General features: G+C 38.9%; 1 protein-coding gene across 3 annotated transcripts in view; it reads left to right on the top strand.

The window, feature by feature from the left end:
• Positions 1 to 4256: 4256 nt before the first annotated feature.
• Positions 4257 to 14193, top strand: part of LOC149138939 (putative CoA ligase CCL8) — a 286441-nt gene continuing 276504 nt past the window's right edge. For all 3 annotated transcript variants that reach the window (XM_089446836.1, XM_089446834.1, XM_089446835.1), the window contains exon 1: positions 4257 to 4524. The gene's annotated coding sequence lies outside the window, so the exon portion shown is untranslated. The remainder of the gene's footprint in view (positions 4525 to 14193) is intronic.

Below are 14193 nucleotides of genomic sequence, written 5' to 3'. Positions count from 1 at the left end.
TAATATATGAGTTAAACATATATATACAGTTAGAAAAACATGTAACATGGTTCTTAACCATGGAGATTTACCCCAATTTACCATTGATTTTTTTAACTTGTAAATAAGATTTGTTACAATACCATAGATCAATGACATTAATATATGAGTTAAACACACACACACACATATATATTTATACAAAAGAACATGTAACATGGTTATTTTTTATTTTTTTTTAACTGAAACGGTTGTTTATTTTATTGATATGTTAGAAATAGATAGGGACTTTGCCTAGGCAGCCCTGCTTACATGATTGAAATCCTTATTTTGCTTCCTTTGGAAAGGAGCAGTTCACAAGTGATGAAAAAGAATTTCCCCGTTTACATTTAAGATTCCTTTGTTGAGAGTGCTGCCCAAGTTCGCTATACGATCTGCTTCCTTGTTGGAGTTTCTGAGTATATGATAAAATTTGCATGAGTCAAAACTCTGTAGAACCGTCTTCAGTCTATCCAATATTTTGTTGAGCCCTACATTGTTGAAGTATTCCTCTCTGATTAGTTTTTTGATTAAAATTTCTGAGTCTCCGAAAACTTGAATATCTTTAGCACTTTTCTCTCTTGCAATGTGACAGGCCTTTAGCAGCCCCAGAATCTTCGCTTGGTTGTTTGTTTTCTCTCCGAGACCCCATGCAAAGGAAACAGTGGAGAGCCCTTCCACAAAGTAGATAACCCCGCCAGCACCTGCTACTCCAGTATTCCCTTTGGACGCTCCATCAAAGAAAATGGTAGTTACATTTTGCGCCCTCCACCAGCTTTGAAAGATGTCATCAGTCTCTCTTTTTCTCCATTCCAGGTTTGCTTTCAGGGGTGAGGTTCTATAATTTCGGGGCAGCGGATCTATAGCAAGCCACCTTTTTTCTTCTGGCCTGAGTAGGGGGTCTTCTTTGTTATATTGCTGCTGAGCCGCTTCCAACAGAAGGGCCTTAGCTTTTGCTGCAACCTGATGCGGGGAATACTGCGTTTCTTTGAAGATCTGCTGATTTCTGGTTAACCACAGTTGCCAGCAAACAAACTTTGGCAACGCTATCCATATCCTGCGCCAAAATGACTTGGGGAAGATGCCTTTGGGGTAGCTAGCACACCAAGTCGCGAACAGCTCAGAGACAGAGGTTTGCTGTGGGAGGGAGATCTAGAATTCGTCGAGAAGAAGTCCCCACACCTTCTTGGCAAAGGCGCATTCAAGAAACAAGTGCTGGGCAGTTTCTGACTGACATCTACAGAGAGCGCATCTATGGGGCCCTTCAAACTTTCTTTTTGTCAGATTGTCCCCTGTCAATAACTTGTTGTGTACCAAGGTCCAGAAGAAAAAATTTATTTTTGGTAGCGCTAATGGCTCCCAAATCTGCTTCCAAAAGGCTGGAGTATGTTGGCTGATCCTTTTTCCCTGCAGAGACTTATATCCTTCTGCTGAGGTGTATTTTCCAGACTTACCCCAACCCCATCGATCCTTTTTGAATCTGCTGTCTGGGGTGGCGTCTTCTAACAGGTTCTCAAGCTGGATCTGTTGATCCTTTAGGCGCTCAGGGACTCCGTGGAAGTCCCATTTTAACCATTCTCCACGTTCGTCCCAACTTGCCAGATCATATACTCTGTTAACTCCTGCTCTTTCCAGCCAATTTCTTAGCTCTGCAATATCCTCTCTTTCCGCCAGCGGATCTTTCCCCCAGCGGATCTTTCCCCATAATTCAATCCTTCCAAAGTTGTGTGGACTTACCGTTTCCGGGTATTCTGTACATGTGTTTTTTGAAGAATTCGCTGCTCTTGCAACATAGCCTCCATACCTGCGAGCTGGCCGCTGTGGACTGAATTTGCATTTTCCTTATCACTTCTTTGTCTGAGTATTTTGACTGTAATATTATGCTAATTGGATGTGAGGGGTCGCTTACTATTTTCCACAACAGTTTGCCGCCCAACGATTTGTTGATAAAGGAGGGGTCCCTTATTTGAAAACCACCCTCATCTATTGGCCTCTTGACCGTATCCCATTTAACTAAGTGCAACTTTTTTTCGTTTCCTTTCCCGCCTTGCCATAGGAAGTTCCTGATCAGGGTTGCTATCTGGTCCGTGACATATTTGGGGGCGAGGAGAAATGCTGATTGATATATGGGAAGAGCTGACAGCTGCGTTTTTATAAGAATGGATTTGCCTCCTTTTGTTAACCAATAACCGCCCCAATTTGTGATTTTGGATTTAATTTTGCTGATTATATGAGTCCAAAAACATCTCTTGTTCGCTCCAGAGGAAATGGGAAGGCCAAGATATCTGAAGCTGTCCCACTTGGCCTGGCCTTTGAACCCGAGTATCCTCGAAATGTTGGTGATCTCTTGCTGTTCCGCGTTCCAACTGTATATTTCACTTTTGCTCTCATTGATAAGAGCTCCAGTCACCCTGCAGTAACTTTTCAGTACATTGTCAAATGCTTTCGCTATTCTGGTAGAAACACCTCCGAGGAGCAGAGAATCATCCGCGAAGAGGGCATGATTTAAGGGTGTTGATACCTCGGAAGGTTTGAGACCCGGGAGGGAGCCGACGGATTTTTCAACTGCTAACTTCCTGCTTAGAGAGTCTGCCATGAGAATATACAGGAAGGGAGAGAGAGGGCATCCCTGCCTAATGCCCCTTTGAGCTTGGAAGAAGTTGGTGGGACGTCCATTGACAAGAGGGGCAATCCACGGGGTTTCTATGCATGCTTTGATAAGCTGGACAAAGTGCTGAGAGAAACCAAAAGAGAGCAGGACTTTGCATAGAAACAAACGATTTACTCTATCGAATGCATTTGCCATATCGAGTTTGATCAACATACCTTTCTCGCCCCGTTGTTTGCTTGAGTGAATGGTCTCTTGGACCTGAATGACATTGTCCATAATATATCTGCCTTCCACAAATCCGCCTTGGTTGCTGGAGATCAACTTTTTGAGCAAAGGCTTGAGTCGATTTGCTAGGAGCTTGGCTATGATTTTGTAAGAAGCGTTACACAACGATATTGGCCTGAATCTTGCAAAGGTTTCTGGATTGGATTCCTTTGGGATTAAAGCTAGGAAGGTGGATTTGATACCTCCTCCTATTTTAGCTTTTATCATAAATCCTTTGATCATTTTGAGGAGATCAGATTTGATAACTTCCCAGCATGATTGATAAAAATGGATAGAGAATCCATCGGGCCCAGGGGCCTTATCGGCTTCCATTGACCAGATCACTTGGATGACCTCCTCGGTTGTGATAGGTCTGCATAGGACTGTATTTTCTTCTTCATTGACAAGCTGGGGAATATTAGAAAGGAAGTCATTGGTTTCCCCTTCTTCAGCTTGAGTTCCAATATTATATAAATTCCTAAAATATGCTTCAGCTGCGGCTTTCACCTGGTCAAACCATGAAGATTTACCTCAATTTACCATTGAATTTTTTTAACTTGTAAATATGTTTTGTTACAATACCAGATACCAATTCCATGACTTATTAATAGGACATGCTCCAAAAATTATAACTCATGTTCATATGACATGCTCAACCTTTGATTTGTCACTATTTTTAGGGATACTAATTAAAATAATTAAAAAAATAATTTTTATTTTTTAATTACATGTTTTTGCCAAAAACATTGTTCTTTCATTTAAAATAAATTAAACAAATATTTGTATTTTTGACTTTAAAAGTAAATTAACAACAAGAAAAAAAGCTCAAGAGATAAAAGCTTTTGTTATCGAAAAGATTACTATATTGAAGTGTTTAATCCCAGTCATAGTCATCAACCAAAAGCATACATAGAGGCCAATATCGCTTGGAGAGTTAAACTTCTTGTTGCTTAGTTAAATACTAATTCTCATCAACTCCGTTGTGAAACAGGGGGCTGGAAAAGGCCAAAGGAACTGTGAGAGGAAAGAGTATGCATTTTTTGTTTCCGGATAAGTGGAAACAGAAAAACATTTTATTTTAGAATATAAGGGTTTCAAAGACAACAAGGAAAATTATGCAGATATGCTAGCAGCTAACTCTTGGGATAATCTATTTAACAAGGGGTTTGTGAAAAAGCTTGGAACATTTCTTTTGAAACTTCACAGAAAAATGACTTAATACATCCAGCAAATGAAGAAACAATATGTTACATAAACCATCTTTAACTTCTTAAACGTTAAAATGATTTATTTCTGTCTTTATACAAAATGGACAAAAATTATATCACATAAAGTTTCCTATTTCCTATTTCAAATCTCCAAATCTCGGGCATGTGCCACAAATAAATTTGTTCTGGCGCACCTAACTCCCATAACTCTCATCTGTCTCGCGTGCCTGCCTGTACTGCTTAGTTGACAACGCTGTCGCTTGTTTTATGTAGTTGTCGGTCTCACTAACTGTATTGAATTGAATTCAGACACCGCCCTTCTCTGGACTTGCATTCACGAAGTTTCTCCAAGTTTTGTGCTCTGCGCTCTGCTGGTACTCGGGCTAAATATTTTCGTTGAATTTAGCTGCATTCCACGCGGAGGTAAGTTACAGGCCAAATGTTTAGTAGCTTTTATTAATATTTTGTCAAACAGCTGAATTTTTCATCTAGACAGGGATTAGGTGCACCAGGAAAATACAAGGTAAGAGATAATATTTTGCAATTTTCATTTAGATAAGGATCAGATGCAGCTGGGAAATCCATGTCATCCATGATATTTGCAATTATATTTTATGCGAAACTGAATAAACCGACAGCTGCAGCCATATAGCCTCAATAGGTGAATGTCTGCAGGGCCCATGAATAACAGTTCATTACATGAATTATATATGTGAATAACTGTCCATCCATGCCTTCTGGCTAATTGTGTTTGATGTGATTTATCACCATCAAGTACTAAGTTAAATGAAACTATGAAATGTCTACTTACGACCAAAGGGAAGTTGGGGAAGAATTGGGTTATACTAAAGTGTTTTCACTCACAATTCTGCCTACCTTATAGTCTAAATCAAAGGGCAAAGCACCGGTCTTCTGGCTAACTGTGTTTGATGAGGATCATTACCACCAAGTACCAAGTTAAATTAAATTATGAAATGTCTACTTCTGACCAAAGGGAAGGGAGGGGAGGGGAGGGGAGGGGAAGTGATTTAATATTGTAGAAGCTATTCCAAGACATATACATCTCCATTATATTTACACACAAACATAGGTTACACAGTGGATGGAGAGAAGGCCAAGCAAATAGACATATACATCTCCATTATATTTACACACAAACATAGGTTATACAGTGGATGGAGAAAAGGCCACACAGTGGATGGAGAAAAGGCCAAGCAAATAGACATATACATCTCCATTATATTTACACACAAACATAGGTTACACAGTGGATGGAGAGAAGGCCAAGCAAATAAGTATAATCACCTCATCACAAGCACACATTATGTTAGGAGGAGGGCCACTACCTCTATGAACACTATCTATAGGAACACCCTGTCAGTATAAGAACAACGATATACCGAAACTTATAAGCTGCTGCGGATCAATCCTCATAACCAATGTAAACTTAAGAATATAGACTATACAAGCAGGCAATGTGATTTAAGGGCAATGTGGAAACAACTAGCAAAATAAGGAGTGCCAAGGGCATCTCCTGAAAAAGTAAACAGATTTAGGATACCATCAATTACAGCTGTTCTGAAAAAGTAAACGGATTTAGGATACCATCAATTACAGCTGTTTAAACTTGTGCTGTTTTCACAGGTATTTGTATAGCTGGTTTATCTCATCGCAAGCTTACCTTCTGGTTGTTACGATTTTGCGTTAGGAGGCTTAGGTATCCAATGTAACTCTGTACTTATTCGACATCCATATTCTCACCACCACAACTTAGGAGGTTTACTATGTTACCAGAAACGGTACGGGAGCATTCGTTTCAGAAGAAAAACGCAAAGAAAACGGAACGGTACGGAAAACGCCGTTTTGTACGGTCGTTTTCGTTTTTGAATACATGAAACTGGTTTCTCCAAAAACGAATGGTTTTTTGACACGGTTTTCAGAGAAACGTTTGTTCTGGTTCATTTGTAATGCTGGTCTCGTTCCAATTGGACGTTGAGCAGAATAAAAAAAAGACAAAGGTTGGTTTTCTGAGAAACGTTGCTCTAGTTTGTTTGTAATGTTGGTTTCATTATAACGTTGAGATCAATTTAAAAAAATGAGGGTTGGTTTTGTGGATAGTTTTTAGAGGCGGTTTCATGGTCTATTGTATTTCGAAATGACAACGAGACGAGAAATGGTCTATTGTATGTTTGTTTGTAATGTTGGTTTCATTATAACGTTGAGTTCAATTTAAAAAAATGAGGGTTGGTTTTGTGGATAGTTTTTAGAGGCGGTTTCATGGTCTATTGTATTTCGAAATGACAACGAGACGAGAAATGGTCTATTGTATTTAGAGTCGGTTTCAGATCGGACTCCTGAACAATATGAAATTAGCTCAAAACCACCTGCAGAAAAATTCTTATAGAGCCTTTAAGTTAATGTGATGATTTCTTAAATATGTTAGGCCTATTTTGATTAATTTTAGGACCAAAACTCAGAGATTATACTGCTGTAATAGTTATAGACCTCTGATATTTATATCCGACCTTATAAATGCACATGACAATCATAGATAATCAACTAAAACAATGATTTAAGTCTTCACAATCAATGTGTGATGCCTTTAGGGTGTTATTAGCTTATTGATGAGTTGTTTTAGACTTAGATTCTAGTTAATAAGCCACTGCAACATTAATTTTCAGATCTGAATATTTATGATAGTCAAAGAAAGAGGGATGAGAGAGCCAAATTCATGAGGCCTTGTGGCCTAGTGTCAAAGTATGCCAAGCTTGTCAAGTTGCAACAAGTTTGATGAATGATTTGGCAATGATTGGACCCTTGAACACTTGCAAACACAAATGTTATTCTGAAACAAATAGATCAGCCCTCAAGACGAATGTGTCTAAGCCCAATGAACCTTTTAGAGTGGACGACCATGTGAGATGATGGTCCTAGGCCTAGAAAGTTGAGTTGGGCCCCAAGAATCCCTTCCAAAATGAATGTTAGCCCTGCAAAACCAATTATTAGCCCATAAATTCAAATTTTTATGGATCAATGACAAATATTCAATGAATGTCTCTTCAAATCCTTGCCGAACTTGTGATTAGGCTTGCAAACACAAAGGGTTAATTGTAAAATGGCTACAAAATGAAATTCTAGAGCCTCCAATGCATGCGGCTAGGCTTAGCTAACCTTTTCAAGCCCTTGGCCAAGGGTTTCAGGCCCTTTTAGGGCTGCAGCATAGTGAAAGAGGCCTCTTTGAGGCTGCGGCTAGGCTTCTAACCCTTGTGACTTCCCTTCTTCAAGCCTTTTAAGCTCGGATCTAGCCCCAAAAGGCTCAAAATCTCAAATTTCTTCCTGAAAAATACTTCAGATGTCAATGTATCACAAGAAAACCACCAAAAACCTTAGTTTATGCAATGAAAATGCCCTCCAAGGCTAGCGGCCTGCTCAACAACGCTAGATGTTAGCTTTTGGGCACTTGGGTTTTGATGTTTAGGGTCTCTAGACCCCAAATCCACCTCCAACAGTTGAACGCCCTTGCCATTTTGGCTGGATGACCCCCTTAAAGGCTGAATACTCCCTCAAAATCTAACCCTCTTAGGTTGGGTTGAGGTTAGGGGCTTCACACTTGAATTCTTATTTGAAAAAATGATCCTTTGGAAGCTGCAAGATGAACACATAGAGCCAATCCAAAAGATCTAGTCAATTCGAAGATAAAAGCCCCAAAATAATTATTCAGAAATGAGAAAATAAATTATAGGCTTTAGGAAATAATTTACAAATAATTTACAACATTTACAGATTTAAATCACAAGCTCTCATTAGAAAATAAATCCGTTAATAGCCCAAATAAAAATTTGAAAACAGTTGATGGGAATACTTTTTTTAATTAATATACTGGCCAAACCCTCCTGCCAAAAATAAATCGTTAGATTAAAACTTAAGGCCAAACAAGATCGATTTCCTCCCTCAGTCTGTGTACTTGGGATTTCCAAGGGTTGGAGCAACCTGTAACTCAATGCACTTCGAAAGAATAGATTATTAGATCAAAAGGGGTTTGATCCACACAAGAGATCTAGAGATCTGGAGATACCTGCCAGATCTACTAGACCTAGAGTGCTTACTCTAGCCCAACACCTAAAGCAAGATACCTGTGCTAATAGATGTTCCTACTACTGGCAATTGAAATAACAATCATGCAATATAATAGTTCAAAGCATATAAAAATAAATCATCCAACACATACCACAAATCAACGAGACAAAAACACCTTGAATTGAACCCCAAATTCTTTATTAATGTAAAATTCCAGCAGATCTTGGCTCAGTACATCAAAAGATTTTCAATGAGTACATCATGATCCCATGAGGAGCTTGAGAGCTTCCTTATATAGAAAATGAGAGAAGAAAACCTCTCCAAGTGGAAATAATGGCTAGTTGGGTTGATCCTCATCAAAATAATCTCATCCATCGATCTTCCTTTTGAAATAACTTGATCTCCTCTGTTGATTTAATTTTATTCCTTTATTTTGAGGAAAAAATCGAATTTCTCTTAAAACCCCCATTTTCTTAGTCCAAAAGAAATATTTTGGACTTTTATCCTCAAAAATTTCAATTTGACTTAACCACCAAGGTCCAAAGGGTCAATTCCTCTTAAAAAATCGATTTTTTCCTTGATGGAGGACCATTAAAATTTAATTCTTTTTGGACCCACGAATTTTTGATTATTTTTGATGATTTTCTGCCTGGAGGGTAATTTATTTTCCCTTTATTTTAATTTTTTTTGGGGTATTTTTTGGCTTATATTAATTTTTTTATTTGCGAAAAATTAAAAAAGACTCAAGAGGGGATTAATTATTTTTTCCACCCTCTAAGTGTATCAAAAATAAATTAGCCACAGTGTCTAACTATAAGTAACCATGCACTAAATTATTCCTAGACACTTTTACATCAAAATGTTACGTTATCAACTCTTAGACGAGGTAACAGACATTTGACATAGACCCTCAAGACTTTACCCAATTCTGCGACAAGACACATGATCTAGTATGAAAAATACATAGACTCGATAAACACTAGCACTCACCTAAGACCTCATCAATGAATTTCACCCTAGCTTTGGGGTACATTTGGGAGAAAAACTCTGCCAATTATTTGTGTTTACAAACACAAATAATTTGGGGAGGTTAAAAAACTCCCTAGGATGAAACCCATTGAGAAGAATCATAGGCTTACCTAGGTGTTGCTGCATGGCTTAATAGTCATACTAGAATCATTTTTACAATATAATGGCAAAATTTTGGGATTACAATGGTAAAACTGGGAGCTGAATGATGACAATGATTAAAATTTTTTATCCTCTTTACAGACACTCTGCTTCTTGGAATTGTTGACATATATGTTAACATGTCTCTACTAATACAAACTTGACATAGAACCTTGGAAACTAACATAAAGTATATAAGTCCAATAAATAATGTAAATTATCAATTTCATTACAACAAACTCGGCAAACTTATCCATTGCCCCCAACCTCAACAACCTGAGAAACACTAAATCCCTATGAATAGCAATATATTTTGGATTGGATCCATAACACAAACTATGGCTTCTAAAAGGGATCATTCGAAAATTCCCCTTTCTTGACTTTACTTGCCCTCAAGCAAAGAGAAAACCTAGTGAAAGAGAATGGTTCTTCCTTTCTAAATGCATCTTTTGTAGTCAATCTCTTTCATTTGATAAGATACTTGCCCAATATTATTGTCCTTACCATGCGTTCTCTAATTGCCAATATCCTTTTTGGTTATAATATGAATTTTTTCTCACCATTCAAGTTTAATTCAAATGAGACGATAATGTTCTGCCCTACAACCTTAGCAAGAAAGATGGAACACATTATGAATCCTACGTGGAGATGGAACATCTCTAATATGGTTTATTTTCGTGTATGGTTTGTTGACAATATGTGTATAATCTTTACTTGTAGTCACGTGCTAAGCTGACGTGTGGTAGTTATGGGTTGTTACACCCATCATTAGGCTATCATATTTTATTGTTTTTCTAGGGTAAGGTTGTCATATACTCCTCCTTGGGTTAGCATCTTCACCTTAGTGGTGTGGAATACACCACATCCCTCATTTGTAATGTCATTCATTCAAGTGAACTCATTTATTTTTTGGTCTAAGGGCATTTGTACTTTTTCACTCTACTTGTGGTGTGATTTTCTCTTGGTTGTGGTTAAATTATCTTTGTGGAGTCTTCTTATGATTTATATTAATTGCTTGGATTAGGATTTATTAAAGAAATCGCCATAGATTTACTATCTCTTATGAGCTCAACATGGTATCAGATCTAGTTTAACTCTTTCTTGCTCATTTAGCAATATTTTATAGCTGCTATAGGTTTGTGTTTTAGCACTATATTTTTGAGAGAATAACTATTTTTTGGGATTTTTCTTACCCTTATCTTCACCAGTGAGTTTCTCCTTGTAGATTATATATCTTTTGGCAACTTAAGAGATGATTTTGCAATTTTGTGGCCCTTTTAAGGGCAACAAATTCATTCTGCTCCTCACTTTAAGTCGAAATCCACAACTGATTTTATAGGGTGGTACTTATAAAATGTGGTACATGAATGGAAAATGGTTTGAACTTATAGGGACTCTTATGTAAAAATTCCAAACTGGGACCCTATTGCAGCGATTGGTATTATTTCTCCTAATTGTTAATTAATTTAACAATTTATCTACTACGAAAAATATCGAAATAAACACACCGCAACCTTCACAAATAAAATATTGCGGAAAAATAATGTGCTGAAACTGAGAAATGCTAGCACACACACGTAAAATTAACACAATAATTTTTGGACAAATATCCTCGGAAAAACCCAACTTGGGAAAACTGGTGCAACAGTGAGAAATTCTAAGTACAACTGGATGCCGAAATCTGGCAATCCTACAGAGAAAAATACTGGAAAAAATCTAGTGAGGAATTTCCTCACCCCACAGGCAATCCCCAACACAACTTGCCTTCAGAAACTCGACCCTCTGACCCTCTGCATCAACCTCTACACTGCTTTGCGCAACCTGCTTGATGTCAAGCCTCTCACTGGTCTCTGATGAAGTCGTTTTGCCCTCTGCTGGCTGGAAAGATGCTTCTTCGGCACTCTGGGACTCCTTCCCGGCCTCTGGAACTAAAGATGTCTTCCCCTCTCAACAAATCAAACTTGCCTCTAGACGCTGCTGTGCTGCGCTTGTGTCAACTTCTCTGTGGCTTTTTTACCTCTTTGCAAATGCATTCACTGGATCTGGATTACTTCCTTTAGCCTCACTGTCTCTGCCCCTCACACACTACTTCGATCGCTAGCTCTCTCAGACCACTGATTACCACTACTCTGGAAATCGATCTGCCAAGAAATCGAATTGCTCAAGTGTATTCTGCATCACCACATCGACCTCCTCTTATAATCCTCTGTTGGAGTACCAACAACCAAGATTAAAACATAATCGATGGCTAGGATCATCTCTGGATCGATCCGTGTGAGTTTCTAGATGATTCTTGCCTTGACTTAATTAATATTGATTAATTAACCATATTCCCTAAGTTTAGACTCATGAAATATTTAAAAATCGATTAATAATCTAATTAAGTTATTTCTAGGTGGAATTTCCAGAAATGATTTCTGGGTTTTGGAGATCTCATGTATTCTAGCCTCTCCACCAAATTTCAAGGCTAGAACACATCCGATGCTACAAAATCTAACACTCCCTCCCAGCGAGGAATGTGTTCTCGTGCTGCACATCCCGCCACAACACCCTGTTTTTGTATCATCTTCTGTCACACTGCTGATGTTTGGCCATACTGCCAACCACTGCGCAACTCTGATATTCGCTGCATTTGTGTTGTTGCTGACGATGCCATATTGCTACTAACATCTGCACTGTCACTGAAGAATTTGCGTTGTCGCCAACTCTTCATTGAGTCACCCACTTTGCTGTCAACACTGCAATGCGCTCCCAACATCTGACTACTACTAGTCTTTGCAACTATCACTTGGTCTCTGACTGCATCAATTGCCACTGATCCATCCTGCTATTGAATAATGTGGGCCCCCGTAGTTAGGTATTGATCCATGAGGTGTGTTGATTTGGGGTAGCATCGGATGTGCTCTAGCCATGAAAATTGGTGGAGAGGCTAAAACACAAGGGATCTCCAAGACCCAGAAATGGTTTGGGCAGATTCTACCTGATTTGGGAGATATTAAAATAATTAATATTTTTAATGGAGTTCCTAAGTCTAAACTTAGGAAAAATAAAATATTAATGGGTATTAATATAAAATTGGGTTAGAAAGTTCCAAAAGTCATGGATCAAGCCAAATCTAATTTTAGTCGTTGATTAGAGATTTAATCTCGGCCGTTGAAGGACCCAATGGGAAAAGTATAAGAAGAGGCTTGAGGGTCAGTTGGAGACGACACCAGAGTGATCAGTCATTCATTTTGCTAGAGCGGGGTTGCTAAGCAAAAGTGAATCAATGATCAATAGCGAGGGGCAGTGAGTACAAGGCAGAGAGGCAGGGACAATACTGGGAGACTAGCATAGAAGCAGAGAGAGCGAGAGTAGCAACCAGTCCAGGCAACGCAGAGCCCAGCAAAGGCAGCGTAGAGTCCAGAGGGACTGCGTCATCCATGCAGAGGGCAGAGGGAGTGACGCAGAGGCTCCTAGAGGCTGCGTAGTGCCTTAGAGGGCTGACGCAGGTCAGTAGGAGGCTGACGCAGAGGCTAGAAGGGCCAGTGCTGAGCTTCAGTTGTGCTAGAGAGGGTTTCGTGGGACAGGTTTTCTGAATACCTGTTTCCGAATATAGAGGTATTGCTGCCATATATTTTTCTCTGTGGGGTGAGCCAGTTAGGCACCTAGTTGTACTCAGAAAGACTGCAAAATAATATAACCCTCAGAATAGTTGCACCGATTTTCCCGCATTGGATTTTTCCAAGGACGTTGGTCCAAAAATAACGGTGTCACTTGTGTGCTTGTTTTCTTTTAGTTGATGATCTGTAGATTTTGATACTGTACTTGTGTTTATTTCCAGTATTTACATGGCAAATAACTTGTTAAGTAATTAAACAAGTAGGAAGAAATAAACCAGATAGTATAGGAAGAATTTCTAATGGGTTAAACTTAGAAATTCCAACAAGGTGGACCTCTTCAAGGATCTTGCCCAATTGTAGCACTCTGGGGCTACAACACCAAGTCACCCCACCTCACTCTTGGAGGTATATTCAATGTTTTCAGAAACGGTCGGCTCGTAACGGACTTGGCCAAGTTGGTTTGAGCCAAACCCTCCACCTGTGACCCGACCTAGGAAATGGTTCGTCCGGCCGGGTTAATATCGAGCTCGCTGGGTTGTCTAACAATTTGGCGGGCTCGGCCGGGTTGGAAACTGTGGCCCATTAACACATAAAACAATGATTTTTTTTTAAATATTTCTTTTGGGGGACTCCAAACAAGTTTATAGTTAGTCTATTGTGTATTTGGGGTCCCCTCCCCTCTCCTAAACACTATTTAACCCACCCAACCCCTCTCATTTCCTCACAACCATCTCATGCATTTGAGTGAGAATTTTAGTGAGAGTTTGTGAGGAGTTGTTGAGTTTGTTTTTGGAGCAGCAGTGAGGAGTCTTGGGCAAGCATTGTAGCTGGAGTGAGGAGCTTCTTGGGCAGCCATTTGGAGCAGCATTGAGGAGTTGGTTTCTTAGAGCAACCTTGAGGAGGTAGTTTGTGCCTGGAGGTGTTTTTTTTTACTTGTAAAAATCTGTTTTTGCTTATTAAATTTTATGTGCACATCTAGAAATTGAAAAGAGTGTTTTTTGTGAAAGAAATGAACATTGAATCAATGCTTATTTTTTTGTTTTCATTTTCAGATTTTTTGCTTTCATTTCCAAGTCAAAAAATGGCACTTAGAATGAAAGATGCTGCTTGGGCATATGTTGAAATGGTTGATAGTCAAATGCATTGCAAATTTTGCCATAAAAAAATTAAGGATGGTCCTGGGGGCATTAATAGGCTGAAACAACACTTGGCAGGGATTAGAGGCCAAATTACTCCATGTACC

Source organism: Pinus tabuliformis, chromosome X (assembly GCF_031772625.1).
Source record: "Pinus tabuliformis cultivar Carrire ecotype Pingquan chromosome X, CPIR1, whole genome shotgun sequence".
Taxonomy (NCBI): Eukaryota; Viridiplantae; Streptophyta; class Pinopsida; order Pinales; family Pinaceae; genus Pinus; species Pinus tabuliformis.
Note: the sequence above shows the minus strand (reverse complement) of the source record. Positions and strands in the feature narration are given on the sequence as shown.